At 44.7% G+C, this 25,056-nt stretch overlaps 1 protein-coding gene across 7 annotated transcripts in view; it reads left to right on the plus strand.

Annotated features, from left to right (window-relative positions):
• The window catches only part of IRAG1 (inositol 1,4,5-triphosphate receptor associated 1), a 158,101-nt gene that overhangs the window by 37,019 nt on the left and 96,026 nt on the right, over positions 1-25,056 (plus strand). The window lies entirely within an intron of this gene.

A 25,056-nucleotide genomic window follows, 5' to 3' on the forward strand; every position in this document is an offset into this window, starting at 1 on the left:
CGCCAGAGAGAGGCCCAGCTGTCTTGCTCCCTCCTGCCCAGGAAACAGTTGTAAAAGCTATAGAGGCTCTACAGTTTGAGTAAACAGCAGCCCAGGGTCTGGGACCCCTGGCCAGCACTCCAGCCTCCCAGAACTCGGCAGCTGCTGTTTCGCAACACTCTTCAGGCTGCTCCCTGGAGTGGCGCAGGGAAGTAAAGCTGGTCTGAGCGGGAAAAGGAGGAAACTTCCCAGGACTGTGAGGCTGGGGGTCCGAGGGAGTCAGGACCTGCCAAGGATTGTGTTGCCCCCACCAAGAGACGATGACACGCTGGTGAAGCAGGTGGAATTACCCATCCCCCTGCACTCCCCTACCCCAACAGTTCTATGGGGGAGGGAACTCAGGTTAAGTGACTTGCCTAAGGTCATTCCACCAAGATGGAGTGGAGCTAGGTCTCAAACTCAGGTCTGTATGACTCTAACTCCAGTGCCCATGCCTCTCAACACAGCCATGAATGCCAGGGAACAAGCCTGCCTCCAATTGTGTCTTGTGATTTTTGATCTAATGGATAAAACAGTTGTCATTATCATGTTTGCACCATCCATGATTCAGTTGTGAGGTGTGTGTGTGTGTGTGTACACATGCGTGTTGGGTGGGTGGTTGTTTAGATTCACAGCAGATGTACCTACCTTTATGCTTGAAAGTAAGGGAGGCATTCCTGTATCCTGTATCATCCAGGAGGGATAACCATGTGCTAATTGCTACAGCATGATTGGTTATCCCCATAAATGTGTTTCAGGAAGAAAATAAACAGCAAACACATGGTTCTTACTATGCATTGAACTCCATTCCCCTTCCCATACAGTAACTCATGATTCCCACAGCTGTACAAAGCAGGGGTCATTCTTTCCAACCTGGTCTTGTAAATGAGGACATTTTAGCACAGAGAGGCTGCACAGCTGGTGCTTGGCCCCAGGCTGAGGCTCTGCTCTTGACCTCCATGCTCAGTGTCCCTCTGCTTGGGACCCTGTATCAGAGTGCATTGGGGGAGCACTGGCCTCCTTGCAACATGGTGCATCTGAGGCTTTCCATGAGGGAGGGATTTCACATGCCCCTCACAGAATGTGATAAGGGATGTGTCTACCTCACTGCTCCAAGTGAGGACACTGGGGCTAGGGGATGTTAAATGACTTGTCCAAGCTCACCCAGCCATCAAGTGACAAAGCAGGGAATTTAAATAGTGTCTTGGGTGAGGAATTTAGGGCCATGTGAAACCTTCTACTTGGAACTGAATCCCCAGGAGGCTGAGGGGGCCCATGGTTTGGGGATGAGGGGTTCTGTGCATCTGTGTGAGGAAGACAGGTTCCTTGCCCGATGGGCTGAACTATACATGATGGGTTCTCAGCTTTCTCAAGAGCCCTGCCTCTTTCCTCTAAGCCTTTGTGACAGAGGTGGACAGAAGCACCCCACACCTCCTGGAGGAGCAGACTGAGCCCTGCAAGGGCAGAGACCTTATCCTGGTCCTCATCCGCTGTGTGTCTAGCACCCAGAATGATGCCGGGAGCACACGAAGTGCTCAGGTTCAATCACGTTTCTGAATTAACGAACACAATGCTCATAAAGTGGGTTCTGGTTACACGGGGCTCCAGTTTTATTTTGTACATGTGCCTGATGAGCAGATTCATCTAGTTTGACTTGAGAGAATACAAGGTGGGGGCCTCCCACCCTGCCTTCTCTTCTGGGTCACCTCACAGAGCCTAGACTGCCGCTCAGCCACTCTCTCTGGGCTTATTGGTCAGCTGAGGGATTCTGTTTACTGACTGAGGAGCAGCAGAGGCCTGGGTAGATAGGGAGAAGAGAGCTTAGAGCCCCCCGACTCTGCCATGCCCATGCCCCTTGGGGAGCTGAGTCAGAGGAGGGAGTTGGAGAGCTGTGTTCTCAGGTAGCGAATGTAAAAGGAAAGAGGGGAGAAAATTGGTTTAATTGAGCTCCTATTTTGTGCCAGGATCTGTGCTAGATCAGCTATTTAATTTAAGTTTCATGTTAGAGACGAGGAGAAAGACATACAGCTGGTAGGTGGTGGGCAGGGACGCCAGCTCAAGTCACCATGGTCCAAAGTGGACACTTCCTACATTAGATGTCACCCTGCCTCTGGTTAGTAACTTAGGTCCTGGGGCAGTTATTGAGTGTCACAGTCCAAGTCATGGGAAAATCATAAATAGAGGGAAAGGGAATATCATGCTAGCTCTGTGGATCTTGGAGGCCAGACCTTGAGTTCAGGTAACAGCCCAGGGCAGCCTCACCCTTGGGCCTTCAAACCAGAGTCTTAGCAGAGGCAACCCAATCCCATGACCTTGGACAAGCTCTGCCTTCTCTGCAAGGGCTTTCTCCAGGGGAGATGGAAAACAGAGGACAGTTGGTCAGACAAAAAACTTTTTTTTTTTTGAGACAGTGTCTCGCTCTGTCACTCAGGCAGGAGGGCAGTGGTGCAATCCCCACCTCCCGGGTTCAAGCGATTCTCATGCCTCAGCCTTCCGAGTACCTGGGATTACAGGTGCATACCACCATGCCTGGCTAATTTTTACATTTTTAGTAAAAACGGAGTTTTGCCATGTTGCCCAGGTTGGTCTTGAACTCCTGACCTCAAGTGATCAGCCCACCTCATCCTCCCAAAGTCTGGGATTACAGGAGTGAGCCACCGCACCCAGCCAGACTGAAAATTTTTCCTAGCAGGCAACAGATGCAAAAAAGATCTGCTAAGGCTGGGCTTAATCAGCTCTAGTTACTTTCTTCGTATTACTTTTTTATTTATAATCTTTATCCAGTTTTTTCTAGTAAAAAAAGTAATGCATGTTCCTTGCTAGACTTTCTTGGAAAATATAGAAATGAATATAAGAAATTCAGAAATAAATACAAAGAAATAAAAAAAATCCCTCCAGAATCCCATTCCCCAGCGATGTGTTGTTTATGTTATGATGCGTTTCTTTCTTTACCTTTCTCTATATTTTGTAAAACTGGGGTTTTAGTGTATGTGTGGTTTTTTTAGCCTGCTTTTTTAACCTGAACATTCCAATGGAATCCTTTTTTCCATATCATTAAACATTCTCAAAAACATGATTTTTTAATAGTTTTATAACATAGAGTCATTTTAGCTGTGCAACAACTTAATCATCGTTCCTCTTCTTGGCATTTACAACTGTGATTTTTCTTCAGGGACTGTCTCAGTGGCACATGTGACATGATGGCTTTTCCATAGGTTTGTAGCATTTGGAGACTCAGATCTCAGAGGTGGGCTTGTGGGGTATGGCCCGAGGTGTGGGCTTGTTCTGCAAGTGATTGTGTGTGGGATACTGACCCAGCCTTAAACACACAACATCACATTGTTAAGAACATTATTCTTTCTAAAGTTCTTTTCAGTTCTTTGAACGAAGGAGAGAAAGCCTCTATTTGAGTAGGGTGCCCAACCATCCGGGGTTGCCCAGGAATGAGAGTTGCAGCAGGACTTTCAGTGCTAAAATTGGGACACGTCCTGGACAAATCCAGAAGGTTGGTCACCCTCATTTAAGCCTCAAATGCCTTCAACATCTTTCTGTTTGTTTCCCTTCTTGACAAAATGAGAGCAGGCCTTAGCTAAGGTTTAATAACTGTTTTCATTGTATTTATTTTTATAACTCTATTTGTAGTAAGTGGTATTGCTTTTTCCATTTAAGGTAGGAATATAAAGTTTCCCTTTTACATAAAAGTAATGGCAATGGTAGCTAACACTTGTTGAGTGCGCACCGCGTGCTAGGCGCTTGTCCTAATGCTTTACCTGCCGTCCCTCGTTTAGTCCTCACAGCAACCCTCTGAAGTGGTTACTGTCGTTGTTCTCATTATACAGATTAGGAAACTGGGGCACAGAGAGGGTAAGAAACTTGCCTAACAACACAAAGTTAGTAAATGGCCAAGTGGGTTTTCGGTCTTGATTTTCTGGCCCATTGCTACTCAAATTAAAGAGTATTAAGTAAATAAATGCATAGGTGAAACACAGGCATGGCAAAAATTGTGAGCATAGAGTATAAATGGTTCAAGTCATTCCACCATGGCTTGGTGGAAATTAGGGTTTTCTGAACTTGGTGGAATCCAGGTATTGGTGAGTGCAGGGTATTGGGGAAGTTGAGTCATCCCAGCAAAACCAGTAGGAACCTATGGGCTCAGTGAGAGAGGCTGGGAGGGACAAGACTATACACTGTTCACAGCCTATCTCTAGAGGTGGGATGTGGTTCCCAGAGTGGCCACCAGGCAAGGGACACGGGGATGCCACAGATAGTTCTGCAGTTGACAAGCAAGTCAAGACAGTGTTTCCAGCGAGCCCAAGGTTCCTGGCTCATCAGAAGGAGAAGAAAGCCTGAAAATACCCTTGATTTTGCTCATGCAAGTGTGGTGAAAAGAACCCTGGACCCTGAGTCAGGATGGGCTCAGTGGTGGCCAGCTCTTCCCTCATTCTCACAGTGGGGAGATGACATCTCCTAATGGAGGCAGCACAGTGTCTCCGTGGAAAGTGTGGATCCTGGAGCGACCACATGGCTCTGCCACTGACCAGCTGTATCCCTTGAGCTGCACCTAATCTCTTGGAGCCTCAGTTTCCTCTCCTGTAATATGGGTTCGGTATCCCTTAACCAAAATGCTTGGGACCAGAAGTGTTTCAGTTTTTACATTTTTTTTTTTTTTTACTTTGGAATATTTGCATCATATTTACCCAGTTCAGCATCCCAAACCCAAAAATCCAAAATCTGAAATGCTCCAGTGAGCATTTCTTTTGAGTGTCTTGTTGGCACTCAAAAAGTCTTAGATTTTAGAGCATTTCAGATTCCAGATTTTTCAGATTTGGGATGTTCAACCTATAATCATAGTGTCCATTTTACAAAGTTAAATCCCTTAGCCCAGTGTCTGTTCTTAGCACTGAGTATACATCAGCTATTATAATTTCTAGCCCCTGTCTGTTCTTCTCCAGAGATTCCATCAAGAAGACTTCTGCACTGGGTTTAAGGCTCTGACCATCCACAATTCTGGGTCCTATTCTCACTCCATAAATACCCCAAGGACAGTGGTAGACTTACTCTCAAGAGGATTGGCTATTTGTACCTAGTGAAGTCTTTAAGGAGGCCAAATAAATAATACCTCTTTCCTTCACTGAAGTTCTAAGGCTTATTGGGAATTCAGAGACGAATATCACCCTTATGACTGATGAAGCTGGCATTGGAGAATGTGGTTTGCATCAACAGGCAAGTAGGTTTTCTAATATTGTATTGAGCAGATTTAGCCCCCAGCCCTATGGGGTGCCCACTGGGGAAAGTAGGGCCCTTTAAATCTTAAAGCTTGGAGGAACAGAGCAGAATGTGTATCCCCTGAAAGCAGCTCATTTCCTAGAGAAACAGAAGAGGGACGGCTGAGCTATTCAGGCAGACACTTCTCAGAACCCACCATTAGATAGCCATTCTCCTGGGGTGGAAGAGCGTTGCAATCTGGGGTACCACAGTGAGGGCCTGGCTAAAGCCCATTTGCAAGGCTGGTCTCTCATGGGCACCTGGTGAGCCTTGTGCCCTAGTGAGAGACAGGCAGGGCTGGGGCTGTAGGGATTGCCACATGGTCTCGGGGGCACCGCCTCTCCTTCCTTCCGTTTCCAGTTGATCAGAAACTTTTCCAGTTGAAAAGAAACTCCTTTTCTCTGGAGATGCCTGGTCGGGTACTTGCTTAATGCAGAGTCCTTCCTTGGACAAGGCAGGCATCTCACTAGAAGTACCTGCAATTAATTTTCCTTTTTTTCACAGGAGTTTCATTTAGGCAACTCCAGACAGGGAGCAAGTGATCTCTTAACTCCTTTCATCTGGGTTACTTCTTACAGGTAGATGAGAAAATACATGGGAAAGGAACTACCATTGTTTGAGCAAGTTTGTATGTGCCAGGCACATTTTATACACTATCATTAAATCTGTACTTTAGCCATGTAAGGGAGGTATTTGTGAACAAACTGATTCAAGGAGGATAGTAACTAGTATGAGAAAAATGAAAATCAAACGCAAACCATCAGACCACCAAACCCCATCTCTTTCCATCTCTCTGTGGCCTACAGACCCGACTGCAGGACAGAGTGACCTGATCCTTTGTTCCTGCCCCTGTAAGAACAAAGCCCTGGAGGCCCCAGTGCTGCTGCTCAGGGCTGAGGTCCTGAGCTCTTGAGGCAGGGTGCTGGAGCAGCTTCCCCACTAGGCTTGCTCTACTTTGCACCTCTCTTGGTTTCTTTTAGTATGTAACAATCTTTATCAGGTCTCCTAATATTGTTTAGGAACAAGTTCCTTCCTCTATTTATAAGGAAAAATACAAATTTAGAATCACAAGCTTTTTACTGGCAAGAAATGCCATGCCCTACATTGTGTGGCTTGAGCCACTTTCTATGGCTCACCAAACTTTGTGCCCTAAAAGTCCATAAATATTGCCAAGGTCATCCAGTCTGTTAAAATCCCAGCCCCACAACTTACTGTTAGACTTGGGCGAATGGTCTAACCTTTTAGCCCCCTTACCTATGAAATGGATTGCTATATCTAACGTACTTATACCTGAATAAGTACCCAATAAGTCATTATTATTATTGGAGCCCAGATTAATATTGAACACATGGCACTCCTCTATTTTGGATGCCCCCAAATGGTCAGGTTTTCCCAAGGACTCTCTTGACATATTTTCAGCTTGTATGGGTATGGTAGAAAGAATGTAATGTCTTCCTGGGCTTCCTACTAAGACACCTTCCTTGTTTCCCACCTGAGATCTAACTGGTCCCTAATGTAGGCTGGAAGGCAATGATGATCAGGCTAGATGTTGTCAAGAGAGACGTGGCTAGATGGCTCATAAGAGGCTTCCCCAAAGAGCATCACCTTGGGGATGTTCTAGAGTCCTGGTCCTATCCGTAAGCCTGGTTAGTGACTTGGAATTGATTAGTTGATTGCCTATGTATAGACTGACTCACAATAATCAAACTTATAAGAGACTGAAGTATACCATTTTTTTTTTTTTCAAGAGAGGCCGGGTCTCACTCTGACCCCCAGGCTGGAGTGCAGTGGTGTAGTCACAGCTCACTTCAGCCTTGACCTCCCTGGCTCAAGTGATCCTCCCACTTCAGCCTCCCAAGTAGCTAGGACTACAGGTACATACTACCTCACTCGGCTAGTGTTCTAAACATTTTTTAGAGACAGGATCTGGCTATGTTGCCCATGCTGGTCTCAGACTTCTACCCTCAGGCCTTACTCTTGCCTCAGCCTCCTAAAGCACTGAGATTACTGAAGTATACAATTCCTTTAATTCTTCTTCTTCTTCTTCTTTTTTTTTTGAGATGGAATCTCGCTCTGTCACCCAGGCTGGAGTACAGTGGTGTGATCTCGGCTCCCTGCAACCTCTGCCTCCCGAGTATCTGGGATTACAGGTGTGCATCACCATGCCCAGCTAATTTTTTATATTTTTAGTAGAGACAGTGTTTCACCATGGTGGCCAGGCTGGTCTTGAACTCCTAACCTCAAGTGACCCACCTGCCTTGGCCTCCCAAATTGCTGGAATTACAGGCGTGAGCCACTGCCCCCAGTGAAGTATATAATTCTGAATGTTTATGTGCCAATATATAATGGGAGACAAACCTTTTCAATGACCAGAATGCTTGATGATAGAGATTTAGGTGAGAAGGCAGAAAGTTCTGAGGGGTGGGTCACCTAGGCTATGATGCAGCCTAATGAGCCATCTCTGCCTACAGCAGAGAAACTTCCCCAGAGCTCAGGAAGGGCCTCTTTCCTCTGAGAAGTTTAGACAATGCTTTCTCTTTGCTGTAGAAAAATGCTGTATAAAATGGTGGTTATTATGTGATAGTCACATAGTCTGTCCCAGCACACAAGAAGTTACAAATCCCACATCTATATTGGTTAAAGTTCTTTGATTGCCAGGTATCAGAAACCTATGTTGGCTAACTTAAGAGAAAGTGGGATTTATGATAAGGTATTTGAGAAAATCAAAGGAAAAGGTAGGTAGACAGCAATGCCTCAGGAAGTCAGGACCCAGGGCAGCTTTCAGGTCTCAGCAGTTGGAACTTGCCAACCTTTTCTCTACAGGAGGGAGTCTTCAAGTTTTTTGGATAGTACATCTTATTAGTTTAGAGAAAAATTTTTTAGCATGTACCTCCAAGGTATGTATATTTCTTTATTATAAGTCATATTCATGAGCTATTGTAGTAATGTGTTAAATACTTTATAAAACATATAAGAATAGAAATTTTTAAAGAATAAGAAAGATGAAATAATATTTTGAAAATCATGCTTTTTTTAAAAACAGTGTCAACGACTTTTCTGCTTTCCCTAAATAAGTATTCTTTAGTCAATATTCTATGTGCTTCTTCAAGGGGAAAGAGAAGAAAATCATGTTACCAGAAGCCAGTGAGCTGTGGAGCCAGGGAAGAGGATCTATCCAGAATGAGCTGTAGCTAAGGAGAGGCACAGTCACTGCCAGGGATGTCATGCTGGAGCAAGGAAGGAAAGGCCCAGGCCTCTCTCTCCTCCCATCCCCTACTGTTCCATTGGCCAAACTCAGCCAGCAAGCAAAGGAGCCCAGGTTATACGTTCCACAGGTGTCATCCTGAAGCACACAGCAGAGAACCAGGGGGCAGGGCAGGGAGAAAGGGAAGGAGGGCAGAGGAAAACCAGCTCAGATACCTGATGTGGAAGAGGGACAACCTTACTTCCTGAATTATTATATTGCATTTTCAGTTTTATCCACTAGTTTGTAAAAATATTTTTGAGAGTTGTTTTTAGCTTTATTAGAAGTAGTATTTTCATTGCACATTTTTTTTTTTTTTTTGCCCAAGACTTTTAAGCCACATACCCATTTTACGATGGTAGGGTTGGTTAAAACTAGACAAATATGTTTTATTAATCTACTTACTTGGGCATACACAAACTGCATCACCCTTCATGGAAAGCAAATGGATACATGAGGGTGCTACATCAGTTCTGTAACATTGTAGAATTCCCCACGGTCCCTTACAACATCTCACAAACTGGACATAATAGTGGCCTTTCAATACATGAACCAACACCATTGCCAATCTGTTTATTAAATATTAAGTAAGTGTCCCTTGTTACTATTTTTAATTAAAAATGGAAGGTTTTTATTTTAAATCTCCTTCCTATATTCTACCAAATCATCTTGCGTTCCCTGGACGACATACTCTACTCTGAAGACCACTGCCCAGACCACAGGCCCAGTTTGACTAGGCTCCAGAAGCTCCTGGTCTTTTGAGAGAAAGAATCCGATAAGTCCAGCTTGGATCAGAATCAGTCAGTCATGGTCAGGGGACAGGACTGCGGGGTATAAATGTGGTCATGGGGAAGCCATCCCTCATTTACAGGGGTTCTTACTAAAGAAGAGAAAACTGATTAAAGTAAAAGTGTTTTCAAAGAATGTCATCACCTACTTATTTATAGTTGTCTTTCTGTCCTGCCTTCTAGAGATGTCTGTTAAGCCTCCCAACTCTGCAACCTCATATACAGAGAATTTCTTGGGTTACATCCATAGATAACTAATCATGTCCATTGTGTATTTTTTTTTTTTAGCCTTGTTAATACGTTTGAGGGCAGCCCTATCTCCTTGCAGTTATCTCTATGTGTAGCCAACATTCCTAACAGGTCTGGAATTCACAGACCTTATTGAACTTAGAGGAAGACTGTTTCTCAGGCCAGCTGGGCCCAAAAGGATAAAAGGATGTGATTGGTTATAGACATCAAGGATCTTTTGCATTAGACCTGAAAACATTTGGCAAGTTGTGTCTCTATCACCATTCCTATAGTTTATAAAGTACAAAAGTTGCTTAGGCACAAGAACAAAGAGAGCCTGACTTTTTTAGAGTCCCAGAGGGGAAGATTCCATTTGCTGAATCTCCAGGGACTTGTTTCACATGACAAGAATAATAATAATGTGCTTATTACTGTAACACCTGTCATCTATTGAACACCAGCTAAATGCTATGTTAAGTGCTTTGTATACATTATCTTAAATGTTTGCAGCACCCTATGAGATGGGTTGTATTATCTCCATGTTACTGATGATAAAATGGTGGCTTTGTGAGGCTGAGCAGTTCACTCAGGATTACACAGCTAGAAAGTGGCAGAGCCAAGGCCATATTGCCGTTGGTGCGAAATGCTTGTAGCCCATCTACAGACAGAAACTTATACTTGGAGTTTATCAGGCTGGGAGAGAGTAGAGCTGGGACAATAAGATTTCAAAAAGGGTTAGATCATTATGGCTTTATAGAAAGGGATTAAGGAAAGCTAGCACCATAGCAAGTTTGTAGCAGGTGTTTGGTAGATATATTAAATGAATGAACGAACAAATGCATGCATGAATGAAACCTTTCAGGTTTAAGGGCAGTGAAAGTCTTCCAACATCCATCCCTGGTGCGACTTCCTAAGCTGAAAATGAACACAGCGTATAAGCAGTGGTCCTGAGTTCTAGGCCTGGTTCTGCCTGCAACTCGTGTTGTACTCTTGGGCAAATCAAGTCTTCTTTCCAAGTCCTCATTTTCCTCATCTGTGAGCCATTCGCCCCCAAGCCCCAGTGATTCTTCCCAATAGCTGCATGATGGAGCCCATCCCAGAGCAATAATTGTGTTGGGCACTGTCAGTGACAAGAAGGAGGACTGCAGGTGCGTTCAAAGAGTCCACTGTTACTGTTTATTTACTACAATCCCATTCAAGTCCTTTGGGGACAGTTAGAACTGGTGTCAGGTCCAAAGTTAATGGAAGGTTGTGTTTCTAAAAAAACATTTACTGCTAGAGGAAATGCCTATTTATTATCTTTTTTATTAACAAGGCACTTGACTCATGTGTTAAGACATTTACTGCTCAGATTGGAAACGATAGTCCAGGCAGCCACTAGAGACTGGTGTCTGTTCTCTCACACGACAGGGCCAGCTTCTCCCAGCTTTCCGGCCTGGGATCAGATGAGTATGCCCTACAGGAGTAGTGGGCGGTGGCAAAAGGACTGGATTTCTGTTCCTTGGAAGGGATGAAACTCATAGGCAGTAGAATTTGAGGGGCCTCCAGGAGGCATTGGGCACCCCCTAAGAGCTCCTAAGAAGAGGAGATCTGGTGAACTTGAAGAGACCCAGGAAAATGGATCGAGCAGCTAACTAACATCTGCAAAGCACTTTCTCCTCCCGCCAGAACTCATTGACCCTCCCTGAGTACCACGAAACTATGCTATCTGTGTAATCTTTCATGAATTAACTGGATTTTACAGCTTTATGCATTATAGGAAACATAACCCCTCTCACTGTGCCCTCTAACCCACCTGGCCCCAAGGACCCCATTGGGATTTGTGTGAGCCCTAGGTACTTGTGCCTTCATGGGCCCCTTTCTCCTTAGGAAAATAATACAAATTTTATGACTGTCTTGGTGGAAAAATAAATATATTGTTATCCATCAAAACATTTTATTTGACCTAAAAGTTTATGTTTTCTTCTGATTTTAAAATAAATTATTTTCATGGACCCTAAGCACTGTTTCTACTGTACTTAAAATGGATAAATCAATTTTTTTTTTTTTTAAGATGGTATCTCACTCTGTCACCTAGGCTGGAGAGGCTGGAGTGCAGTGATGTGATCACGGCTCACTGTAGCCTTGACTTCCCGGCTGAAGCAATCCTCCTGCCACAGCCTCCCTAGTAGCTGAGGCTTCAGGTACATGCCACCACGCTCAGCTAACTTGTTATTTTTTGTAGAGATAGGGTCTTGCTATGTTGCCTAGGCTGGTCTTGAAGTCCGAGGCTCAAACAGTCCTCCCACGTCAGCCTCCCAAAGTGCTGGGATTACAAGCAGAAGCCGCCATGTCTGGCTGATATGTTAGTCTTGTCCCTGTCACCTTTCTATGCAGAATATGGTCTAGGGACCAGCAGCATCAGCATCACCAGGGAGCTGGCAGAAATGCAGAATCTTGAGAGCTGCTCAGACCTACTGAGTCAGACTCTGAACCTTAGCAAGCCCCCAGGTGACCGTGTGCATGTTATAGACTGAGATGCACTGCCTGCCACACTGTTCCATGGTGTGTTGGGAATATCTGAATCACAGGACATACTCCATGGCCCCCAAATTGCAGCAAGAAGTTTAATGACAGAAGATTCTTTATGGAAGGTATTCCAGCATTAAATGGCTACTTAAGTGCCAAGAGCTCCTGGATGGCCTGGTCTGCCAAAGCCATTCTCCTTTCCTACCCAACTGATGCTTTCCCTGCCCTCCCCTGCACCCCCAGTGGAGGAGTGAGGCCTAGGAAAAAGGGTGCATTTGCTTCTAATTTAATTTTTCCAGCTTGCTTATGAAGCACGTGGCCTCCAGAGCCATCTCAGCGGATGAAGGGAGGGCTACAGGAGGCACAGGGTCTCAGTGCCTCAAACCAGCGGTGATACCCAGGCTATGGGCCAAAGTCGTATGGCCTCAACCTGCTGCAAGAGAGACTGGGAAACTAGAGGAGCACATGGAGCACTGCCTGCCTCTGCCACAGGTGAACTACAAGTGAGGCAAGTCATGGCTACTGCAGAGCCTGAGGCCACCTACGAGGCGAGAAATGAAGGAACCGGAATGTGGGCAACCAGAGACTCGGCACTTGCAAAGAAGTCTTAGAAAAGCTGGGAGAATTAAATCAGAAGTAACCACACACTCCTGCAAGGTTACTTCTCCAGTGAGAGGTGGTGGGGTGGGGAGGCATCAGTTTAGTAACAGAGGAGATTGGCTTTGGCAGACAGGGTCATCTAGGAATTCGTGGCATCCATACACCTACCTAATGCTGGATATATTCCATATAGTGTTTCTGTGGTAAAACTCATTGCTATAAGATGGAAGCAGACATCTCAACTTGCACTGGACTTAAGTCAGCAAGATCAAAAGTACATCCAGAGCCGCTGAAATCTGGGGTTTCCTGTTGGAGCAGCTACTGTTGATTATCCTAATTCACCACCCAAGCAGCCTTGTCTCTAGAACCATCTCCCTTCTCACCAGAGGCGGAGACATTTATCATCTGTTACTGGCACTGACTTCTCCTGCCACATTGCTTCTCTTGGGCAGTGTGGCCACCCCAGGCCTCTTTGCCTGCTCAGCGCCCGCACCCCAACCCGCTCTACGCCATGCCCTGGATCAGAGTCTTGTTGATTCTATTTTACAGGGAAAGAAACTTGAGATCTGATTGCTAAATGAATAAGCTGGGTTTAGAGCCTAGGTCTTCTGACTCCTGTGTGCCTGGCTGTGGAGGAGGAAAGAGGAAGAAGTAGAAGGCCTTCCTAGCCATCAAGGATAGGAGGGTTGTTCCTCGGGAACCACGACCACCTTTACCGGGCTCCTCACCCTCCATCGTTGCTGAGAGGTTTTATAAAATTAGAGGCTGCTGCAGGCTTGAGGGAGGGCATGTCAGGACTAGACTACTGCTTCTGAGAGAAAGTGGGACACCCCCTTCTTCAAGACTCTTAAAGGATTAAAAATGCTCTTTAACTTGGGAGGCCGAGGCGGGTGGCTCACGAGGTCAAGAGATCGAGACCATCCTGGTCAACACGGTGAAACCCCGTCTCTACTAATATAAAAAAAATTAGCTGGGCATGATGGCGCGTGCCTGTGATCCCAGCTACTCAGGAGGCTGAGGCAGGAGAATTGCCTGAACCCAGGAGGCGGATGTTGCGGTGAGCCGAGATCGCGCCATTGCACTCCAGCCTGGGTAACAAGAGAGAAACTCCGTCTCAAAAAAAAAAAAAATGCTCTTTAACAAGTTAGCGAGTGCTTACCACGGGCCAACCATTGTTCTAAGAAGTTTGTATTACATAATTCACAAGATTCTCATTATCCATGTTTTACAAGTGAGGAAACTCAGGCATAGAAAGATGAAGCAGCTTGCCCAAGGTCATGTGGCAGGGCTGGGATACGAACCCAGGCAGCCCAGCTCTGGGTCAATGGACATGATCATGTCCTCTCTCACCTCTGGGCACCCTCTAACCTGAGAGGATTTAGGGCATTTCTGAGTGGAGATTTATTTATTTATTTATTTATTTCTAAGTCAGAGTTTCATTCTTGTCTCCCAGGCTGGAGTGCAGTGGTGCAATCTCTGCTCACTGCAACCTCTGCCTCCTGGGTTCAAGCGATTCTCCTGCTTCAGCCTCCTGAGTAGCTGGGATTATAGGAATGAGCCACTGCACCCAGCCCAGAGTAGAGTTTTAAAGAGGACACTTTGTGACAGTCTTTGGAAAAACATTTCATGGTGAAATAAATTTGGGAAACATTATATCCTTTCGCCCTTTCTTGGAGATTTATACTGCACATTTGCTTCTTAAATGTTCTGAGATGTCCTACAAGACAGAAACCTGTCTCCTGCTAATATCCCCAAATACAGTGAAACACAAAACCTTTCTTTTCAGAACTCCTGACAACATCACCCAGAACTGGAGTCATATAGGACTCTATACAGCTTTGGGAAAAGTGGCTAGTGGCATTCCTATTTGGGTGGACACGGGATGGATCACATGGCATCTAGAGAGTCCTCGCCACTTGCAGAACTGCTAAGGAAGGCTCTCTTAAGTAAGCCAGGTCAGCTCATGAAGCTTCTCCCTGAGAGGCAGACAGTGGGCTGGTGTGGGGAAGGCATGGGTTCTGACAACTTCAATCCCTGATTGGCCACCCATTAGCTCCATGACTTTGGAGGTCACAGCATCACACTGAACCTCAGTTTCCTTATCTGCAAAGTACCACCCACCTCATAGGGCAGTCGAAGGATTGAGTGAGTAAATATGCCTAAAGCACCAGGCACCAGATCTGTGGTTGGCAGGGCCTGGGGGAAAGCAGAACAGAGGATGGCTGCCTCATGGGCACAGAGTTTCCATTTGCGATGAGGAAAGTGTTCTGGAACTGGATAAGGGTGGTAGGTGCACAACATTGCAAATGTACTTAATGCCACTGGATCGTACACTTTTTAAAAGCTCTGTGCCTCTGATGGATAGTGAATGTTGTTATTGTTGTCATTGCTTGTTCTGCTTATTTCTACAATCTCCTGGTCTCAGGTAGAACTAGGACACTAAGATTGGAAGCTTCCAAGAAGCAGGATGGACACAACTTCACCACGTCCAGCTGGAGGTCATTGTGCCTCTTTTCCACCCCAAAGAGGTCAGGGGACCCCTCGGTCCAAGGGATAGTTTCCTCCTGAGAAAGGGAAGGGAGACTCTTGGGTTGACCTTGGGTTGAACAAAAGAACAGGGAGGAAATTTAGACAGCTGAGGTTGAGCATGTGGGACACACTCAGATTTAGACTCATGGCAGCATCAAAACGGAATGTTAACCCAGGATTGCAGAAGGTGACAGAAGACTCAGAAAACATAAACATTGGTCTCTTTGGTACAGGCAGAATCTGCCCCAGGAAAAACGCTTCAATTATAAATGAGGTGCCAACTGGCAGAGTGTGTGCAGAGGTCCGTGCCAGCATTGACCAGTCACCTAACAAGGGGGCATTTCTAACAAGGAGGCATTTCTAAACAATGGTGGGTCTGAATACATTTCAGAAGGTGGCTATTTTACAAAGACTTTGGAAAGAGAAGCAAATTGAGAGAGGGCCACTGTGGTGGTATGGAAAGGGCACTGGGCTGGGGTCAGTCTCAGCTGGGCTCCTAATGGCTTTGTAACCTTGCCACATCACTTCATCCTCTGAAACTCTTAGCCTCTGCATCTAAAAAGCAGACATAATAATTTCTTCCTTGTAGTATTTCTGTAAGGAAGAAATTAATACGTCTGAAATAGCTTAGACAAAGGAAAGCTCTAAATAGCAAGAGGTCCGTATTAAAAACTAGGAACATCCTTTAAGGATTGCCATCAGGAGTTGACAATATTAAATCGCTCCCTTCTAAGAAACCTTGGGCTCTCCAAGGGTGAAGGCAGTTAAGTAGACCCAGTATGTTGGTGAGGCTTGCAGATAGCAAGGATAAGCAGCTTCCTGGTAAATGCAAAATTTCCATATGACCCAGCAATTCCAGTCCTAGGTATATATGCAAAAGAACTGAAAACAGGTGTTCAAACAAAACTTATATAACAGTGTTTGTAACAGCACTATTCACAATAGCCAAAGGGAGGAAACAACCCAAATGTCTATCACCTGATGAATGAATAAACAAAATGTGGGATGGGTGGACAGACAGATAGATATGATGGAATGTTATTCAGCCATAAAAAGGAATGAAGTGTGGATACATGCTACCATGTGGATAAACGTCGAAAACATTATCCAAGTGAAAGAAGCTAGACAGAAAAGGTCACATACTGTATGGTTCCATTCATATAACTATCCGGAAACAGGTAAAGCCACAGAGACAGAAGGCAGATTCGTGGTTGGCAGGGCCTGCGGGAAAGGGGGAGCAGGGAGTGACGGCTTCATGGGCACGGAGTTTCCATTTGGGATGATGAAAAAGCTCTGGAACTAGGTAGGGTAATAGGTGCGCAACATAGTGAATGTACTTAATGCCACTGAATTGTACACTTTAAAACGGTTAAAATGATACATTTCATGTCACATGTGTTTTATCATAATTTTTTTAAAAAATATGTTTACTGGTGAAGAGGAAATGTGACCCAAAGTTTAGGCACTCCTCTCCTAGAGTATGGTTGAGGGGAGGGGACAGGGTAGTCAGAGTTTGTCAGCTGGAAACCAAGGTCTTGTGTCGACAAATTCACGGAGGGCCTAGGGTGAGCAAACCTTGTGCAAGTGCCCTAGGGGATCCTGAAAGGAGTAAGACATGCTCCCTGCTCTCAAAAAAATGTAAAAATTACTTTCATGTCATAAACACTGAGAGCTACTGTAGTGTGTACAAGGGAGACATTGATTCAGGAGAAGGAGACGTTGACTCAGTCTGGGGCCATCCATGAAGGTTGGCCGGGTGTGGTGGCTCACACCTGTAATCCAAGCACTTTGAAGGCCAAGGCAGGCGGATCACCTGAGGTCGGGAGTTCAAGACCAGCCTGACCAACATGGCAAAATCTCATCTTAAAAAAAAAAAAAATATATATATATATATATAAGGAGGAGAAGTTAGTTGAGTAGGTGGATCTGGCAGGTAGGTAAGAAAGAAGTGAGGAACTTCTTGGGAAAGGCACAGGGTTGGGAGAGTGGAGGGAGTGTTTCAGAGTGGGGAAGGGGTTGGTATGAGTGGGACGCAGAGTGAGCATGGACCCAGAGGGGAAGGTCATAGGAGAGACGTGCAAAGGGAATTAGGGTCGGATGTGGAGCTTTGCAGGTAGAGCTAAGGAAGTTGGGACAAGATCTCCAGCCAGCGTGGAGTCAGGGCATCTTCCAAACCTGTGTTTGAGAACAGTCAGTGCAGGAAAAGACTGAAGAGTGAGAGACTGGGGACAGAGAGAGGAGCTGTGGCATTGTCTCTTCAGGGGCCAAGGAGCACCCCTCGCCCCAGAGCAATGGCTGTGGGAAGGGCGAACCTTCAGACATGTTGAGCTTTGCATTTGTCAGGATTCTGGTTTGCCTGGAATAGAAATGGATTCAAATTAGATTAGAAAATTAGCAGAATGTTCTGGATTATAGCATTGAGAGTTCTAGGGCAATTTCGGATGTGGCGGGATCCATGGCCTCATCCCCTCTATCTCTTGGCTGTCCTTGGTATTGAATGTATTCTCAGGTGGCCTCTCCTGCGTAGTAGCACTGTGGCACCTGCAGTTCCCAGCCTATCCTTTCAGCAAAGCCTGCAGCAAGAACTCCCCCAGCAGTTCCAACAGAAGTTGCCGAACTGAATGTATTGGCCTGGTCTGAGTCATATGCTCATTCCTCAATTACAGTCCAGAGCTTGGAGCATGGGATGTTCTGTGGGGCCAGTCCAGTGTTACAGCTCCAGTCCCACCGTGGGGTCAACCACCCCCATCCCAAGCACAAGTATCATGACTATGCTGCTGTTACCAGAAGAAGGGGGACTGGGGCCCACATGGGCAAAAATGCAGCTGTCCCTCCAAAGTACTGATTTCGTGCTGAGTCATTTATACATCTAATCTCATCCTCTCAATCACTCTGAGGTAGGAACTGTTACCTCCCACTGCACAGTAAGAAACCAAGGTGTAAACTAACGTATCCTCCTTTATGGTTATACTTGTGCTTACTTTACAACTTTCTCTGTTCTGTGCATCTGGCTTCTCTTAGGGAGGCAAAGTGAAGCCACTAAGAGGCAGTAGGAGCGTCACAGCTAAGAACCTGAGAACTAAAGCACATGATCATAAAGATCAAATCACGATTCTTTAGGCCGAGAGACACTCAAACTGCATTTAAATCAGGAAGCCCGTCCAGTGGTTACAAATCCTGGCCATTTAGTTGTTAGATGAGAGGTCAGCCTCCATGAGGCAGGGGAGAGGTCTGCTCCTTGCTTCACTCCTGCCCATGAATAAGGCAGCTGAGAATTGCGGTCGATCAGTGGTTAGGGGAATGCAGGGTGTAAATCTCTAGGCATGGGAGTGTAACCTGGGCAAAGGTGGCCATTCCAGACCATTCATGGTAGAAAAAATAAAGACCACAGCTCCCCACTCTTAGGAAGGTGCTGCATAAGAGGATGAAGGGACATTTGTCAGTCAGGGAAGAGTGTAAAGGGCACTTCCTGCATAGAGCACAGGATGTGCAAAGGCAGTGACAAGTCTTCACGATGATGAAATTCCCTGAGACCCCAAAATAATTATATCAGAGAAACACAAGCCACTGTGGAAACAGCTCCCTTTGGTATCAGCAGCTGACCAGAGGCTCAGGGTTCCCCAGGTGACTCTGCTTTCCCAGTCATCGTTGTTAGAAAGTAAGTCCCAACTCAATGATAGAGAGCCACCGAGGCCACTTCTGCAAGGGGCCATTTCTGCCCTTCTCAGCCATTTGTTGGATTAAAGTTCTCGGACCTGGTAACAGCAAGTGGCAGGCATCAAGTAGCATTTCCTGTTTGGGAGGCAGTGCACGTGACACACAGCAGAGGGGAACCGGGCAGGAGCCAACGGAACCAGGAGAGCTTAACGGTGGCCCAGATCCCACTTGGGGTCTGACACAAGGCACTCTGGGTGAATGGGGACATTTTAGAAACGCTGGCATTCCCAGGAGACTGGCCCAGCCCAGGGTGGAAAGCAATTTTAGATGCTCTGGCTACTATTTTTGGAGCCTGAATCACATTAATTCACTGCTGCTCCAAATGGTGCACAGCCAGGGAGAACTTCAGGGAGCCCAAGGGCTGTTTCCCAGCCCAGCGCTGGTGCAGCCGCCCAGAATCTGCAGGGCGGTGCCCACTCCTTCCTGCTCTGGGTCACTCTGCCTCTCCTATTCGTGTGCCAGTACACAATGTCCAAAGCCCTTGACACCTCCAAAGAGAATCCTTCATATGAGGGGATGAACCCCTATCTTAGGATGTGACTTGAGGCTATTTCAGGCATATTATGGAGCTTGGACTCTGGCTAAATCTGGAGTTAGGAGAAGAGGGACTTGGGCAAGAGCTACCCAGAAACGTCCCTGGCATTCCCTCCTCACGGTTGGCTGAATCTGAGTCAGTCAGGGAGCCAGCACTGTGCAGGGAGCAGTCACTTTTCTGTTGAGCTTCCATTCCCCTTCATGTTCCTGTCAGCATCAGAGAAGCCACAAGACAGGGGAAGGGGCAACATGTGATGCCTTTATTGGGCCAGGTCTGGATGGGATGAAAGGAGAGTGGAACAGAATGTGTTCTGGGAAGTTCCCAGCTGAAAGCCCAGAGGAGCGGTGCTGGTGTGCTTGTAATAAGTCACATTCCTCTCTGTTTCCAAAGCCAGTCCCTCCCCATGAGGGGGAAAGAGTACTGGAAAACTCTGGACTGAGGGATAAATCCTGTCCTTCAGCCTCATTTTATAGAGACTTCAGGGTGAGAACTGAAAGGTGACACCCCCATGTGTGCCCATACTTGTAAAAACACGTTTATTTGAATGTCTTTGCTAGCAGAATTCTAAATGCCTCCCATGAGGAATGGTGCTCCCTACAAACATGATTCTACCTTTGGGAATGTTGTGTATGTTGAGTGTGGTGTGGGGTGTGTGTTGCATCTGTGCACTTCTGGAGCATCTTGAAATACTGCCCCCAGCTCTTGCTCTCTGTGCTTACTTGCAAATTGCCTGCTTACTGCTATGTCTCTGACCTCTGAGCTCAGTGCCCTGGCCTACCTGGTTTACTGCTGCACAGAACTTGGCACTTGGTTGGTGCTCAGTAAATGTTTGTTAGATGGAAGAACAGATCAGTAATCTGTACCTTCATCCCAGTGAGCCTGTCTTTCTTTTGGGGTGTAGTCCTGTCTCCATATCTCTGTGTTTCTGAGCCCGTGTCCCTGTCCCTTCATCTCTCTTTCTCTAGTCTTCTTATTGTCGCCTCCTCCTTCATCTCTCCTCACACGACCCCATCCTAGACAGATAATCCATCTCTTTTCCTCAACCTGTTTTCTTACATTACGTATGCTCAGCAGTTTTAGAGATTGAAGGCACCTAATAAATTACCGAGTTTAATTTCTAATGTTTATGTTTGAGAAAGCTATGTCCAGAGAGGTCACAAGGCGCTAAGGACCAAAGCTAGCTTCCTTCTCTTTTTTTTAAATGGAAGTTAGAAAAAAAATTTTTTAACAGACTTGTTAAAATATAATCCACATGCTATATGACTCACCTACTTAAAGTGTACAATTCAATGGATTTCAGTATATTCAGAGAGTTATGCAGCCATCGTGGCTATGTAATTCCAGAATATTTTTATCAACCAAAAAGAAACCCCATGCTTATTAACAGCCACGTCTCATTTCCCCCATCCCCCCAGCCCTGAGCAACCATTAATTTACTTTCCATCTCTACAGCTTTCTCTATTATGGGCATTTTGTTTAAATAAAATCCTATGTGTGGTCTTTTGTGACTGGCTTCTTTCACTTACCATAATATTTTCAAGTTCATCCTTTCACTGATTTCAACTTTCATAGTTTAGCATATATCATTCCTTCATTCCTTTTTTTTTTTTGAGACAGAGTTTCACTTCATCACCCAGGCTGGAGTGTAAGTGGCACGATCTCAGCTCACTGCAACCTTCACTTCCTGGGGTAAAGCAATTCTTGTGCTGTAGCCTTCTGAGTAGCTGAAATTATAGGCATGTGGCACCAAGCCCAGCTAATTTTTGTATTTGTAGTAGAGACGGGGTTTCACCATGTTGGCCTGGCTGATCTCAAACTCCTAACCTCAAGTGATCCACCTGCCTCAGCCTCCCCAAGTGCTGGGATTACAAGCATAAGCCACCATGCCTGGCTCTTCATTCCTTTTTATGTCTGAATAGATTCTATTGTATGAATATACCATATTTTATTCATCCGTTAATTACTTTTTGGACATTTAGTTTGTTTCCACAATTTGGCTATTATAAATAGTGCTGCTATGAATATTGTACACATGTTTTTATGTAGATATACATTTTCATTTCTCTTGGGTACAGATCTAGGAGTAGAATTGGTAGATCATGTGGTAATCCTATGTTTAACCTTTTGAAGAACTGCTAAACTGTTTTCCAAAGTGGTTATACCATTTTACATTTCTACCAGCAATATATAAGGGTTCTAGTTTCTTCACATCCTTGTCGACACTTGCTGTTACCTGTCTTTTTAATTTTAGCCACCCTAATGGGTGTAAAGTAGTATCTCATTGCTGTTTTGATTTGTAGTTCCCTGATGATTGATGATGTTGAACATCTGTTCATGTGCTTATTGGCTATTTGTGTATATTCTTTGAAGATATGTGTATTCAAATATTTTGACCATTTTAAAATTGTGTTATTTGTCTTTTTGTTATTGAGTTGTAAGAGTTCTTTATTTTGAATACAAGTCCTTTTTTAGACATGCTATTTGCAAATTTTTTTTCTATTCTGTGGGTTATCTTTTTACTTTCTTGATAGCATCATTTTCAATACAGAGGTTTCTTATTGTGATGAAGTCCAATTTATTAACTTTTTCTTTTGTTGCCTGCACTTATGGTGCTGTATCTAAGAAGGCATTGTCTAACCCAAGGACACCAAGATTTACTCACATGCTCTCATCTAAGAATTCTACAGTTACAGCTCTCCAATTTAGATGTTTTGAGTTAATTTTTGTGCATGGTATAGGAAGGGGTTTAACTTTACTCTTTTACATGTGGATAGCCAATTGTTCCTGTTGAAAAGACTATTCTTTCCCCATTGACTTGTCTTGGCATCCTTGTTGAATCAATTAACTATAAATGTAAGGGTTTAGTTATGAACTCTCAAGTCTGTTCCATTGATGTATATGCCTCTTCTTGTACAGTGTAGAGTATCATACTATATTATGATAGTTTTATAGGAAGTTTTAAAATTGGAATGTGTAGATAATATTCAATTTTTTTCTCCTTTTTAAAATTATTTTGGTTATTGTTGGTTCCTTGTATTTCCATGTGAAATTGAAATGAGGTGGCATTCCATCTATTTAGGTCTTTAATTTCTTTCAACAATGTTTCATATCTCTCAGAGTAAAAGTTTTGCATTTATTTTGTTAAGTGTATTCCATTTATTTATTTATTTATTTTAAAAAGACAAAGTCTTACTCTGTCGCCTGGGCTGGAATGCAGTGGTGTGATCTTGGCTCAGTGAAATTTCTGCTTCCCAGCTTTAAGTGATTCTCATGCCTCAGCCTCCCAAGTAGCTGGGACTACAGGCGTGTGCCACCATACCCTGCTAATTTTGTATTTTTAGTATAGATGGGGTTTTGCTGTGATGGTCAAGCTGGTCTCAAACTCCTGGCCTCTGGTGATCCACCCACCTTGGCCTCCCAAAGTGCTGGGATTACGGGAGTGAGCCACCACACCTGGCCAGCCGTTGGGTATATTCCTAAGTATATATGCTTTTGATAACATTGTGAATGGAACTGCTTTATTAATTTCATTTTTTGATTGTTCGTTGCTGGTGTATAGAAATATAATTGCTTATCGTATATCAATCATGTATCCTGCAGCCTTGCTGAACTTGTTTATTAGTCCCAGTAGCTTTTAGTGGATTTCTAAGGATTTTGTATATATAAGATCACATCATCTGCAAATAGAGATAATCTTACTTCTTCAAAGGTAGAATTCTTGGGATCTAGTCTAGAGAATTTCTATTTCATTTGAAATGTTCTGAAAAGAGTTTTGTGGTTGGCCTGGAAAAATATTAAAGCAATTATTCTCCAAAATGTATTGATCCCAATTTCAAAGATTAAGTGTTTGAAACAGACTTGAATTTAAATCTGATACGGCTGAGAGATTCTATCAATAGCAATATTAGTTTGTCAGAGCTACCATATTAAAATATCACAAGCTGGGTGGCTTAAACAATGGAAATTTATTTTCTAACATTTCTGAGGAAGTCCCAGATCAAGGCCTCAGCAGGTCTGGTTTCTTCTGCGGCCTCTCTCTTTGCTTGTTGCTGGCCACCTTCTCTCTGTGTCCTCATATGGTCTTTCCTCTGTGCAGGCAATGGTGCCTCTGCATCCAAATTTCCTCTTCTTATAAGGACACCAGTCGGATTGAATTAGGGTCTATTCTAATGGCTTCATTTAAACTTAATCACTTCTTTAAAGGTCCTGTCTCCAAATACAGTCACATTCTTATGTACTGAGGGTTAGCATTTTGACATAAGAACTAGGAGGAGGATTAGGGGGCCAATTAAGCGCATAACAATAGCCTTCTTGGTTTTCCTTTGAGAGATCTGATCTCTGGTTAGTTGCAACTAGTGAAGCCCAAATTTGTTAAATAACCCATTCACCAAGAGCACCAAATGACAGGGATCTACAGCCAGAATTAGAAGGCACTGCCTATTTTCACTGAGCTAAAGGATCCTTGTGCATGGTTTCGCATGATCCTAAGCTCATTGTAGTCAAGGTCTACTCTAAAGCCATGCCAGGGAGGGAGGATGACCAGCCATCAGACTCAGACATGCACCTAACACCTAGAATTTTTATTTACACTGCCTGCTTTAAAGCACATCCAGATCCTGTTGTGAAAACAGTATGGTGACATAGTTATATGAGGAGTCCCTCTGTGAAATGAGCTTTATAAAGTTCTAAAATGGAAAATCTCACTCTAATTTTCTTCTCTGTCAGGCTAACGGTTAGCTTTGGAAGCTCAAGAGGTAGCTACTCTTTGCTCTGCAATTCTTGCAATAGCCAAAAACAAGATACTGCTGATCTCAATTGGTTATGTCAGCGGAACTGAAAAGCAAGATTCCCATCCCTGTCATCCAGACTGAGCAGCCATCCCACCTTGGCTTGTGGAGCTGTCTATCTCCCTCTTTCCTCTGCTCTCTTTTTCAGCATTTATTTTTAACTCTCTTGGCCTCTGAGTGTTTTTATTGCCATCTGGCCACAAGCCCTTTTAGGAAGCAGGCAGTTATAAATCACCTGCTGGGAAATCAATAAAAGTCAGCTCAATGTACAGTTACACGGATTTGCCCCCAGATAACCAGGATCCTGCAGGCTCAGTATTTTATCCCATGGGGGTGTCTGCAAGGAGGGTGAAGGGTAAGGGGGGGATTACTTTCTGAAAGAGGGGGAGGGCTGCTGCTCCCAAAGGCTCAAGGAAGGGATGGCCTTTGGCTTTTATCCATGTGCCTTTCATCTGGTCTCAGGGGAGAGCTGAGTGTTTCCATCTCATCCAGCACAGTTTTCCACATCATGGCATTTTCTTATCTTCTGAAGATCTACTTCAGGGATAAGTATCTTCTTTAAGCCTCAAGAAAAGGCAGTAGGAATGAGTTGCTGTATTTGCTTGGGAGGACAGGGAATGTGTTACTGCAGCATAGAGGCACGGAGGTAGGAAGACTCTCCATCAAGCTGCCTGTTGCCAGGCTACTGTTTTCACTCACCACGAGTTGGTTCATCCCTCTATCTAGAACTCCAGGGAGTCAAGTCTGAAAGTTGCACAGAAGCTGAAAGCTAGGCCCAGAGAGGCGTGTGACTGGCCCAAGGTCACAGAATGGTTGCATAACCAGCTCACAAAGAAA

This window comes from Aotus nancymaae, unplaced genomic scaffold, assembly GCF_030222135.1.
Source record: "Aotus nancymaae isolate 86718 unplaced genomic scaffold, 86718_ANA_hifiasm-v0.15.2.pri h1tg000059l, whole genome shotgun sequence".
NCBI classification, from domain to species: Eukaryota; Metazoa; Chordata; class Mammalia; order Primates; family Aotidae; genus Aotus; species Aotus nancymaae.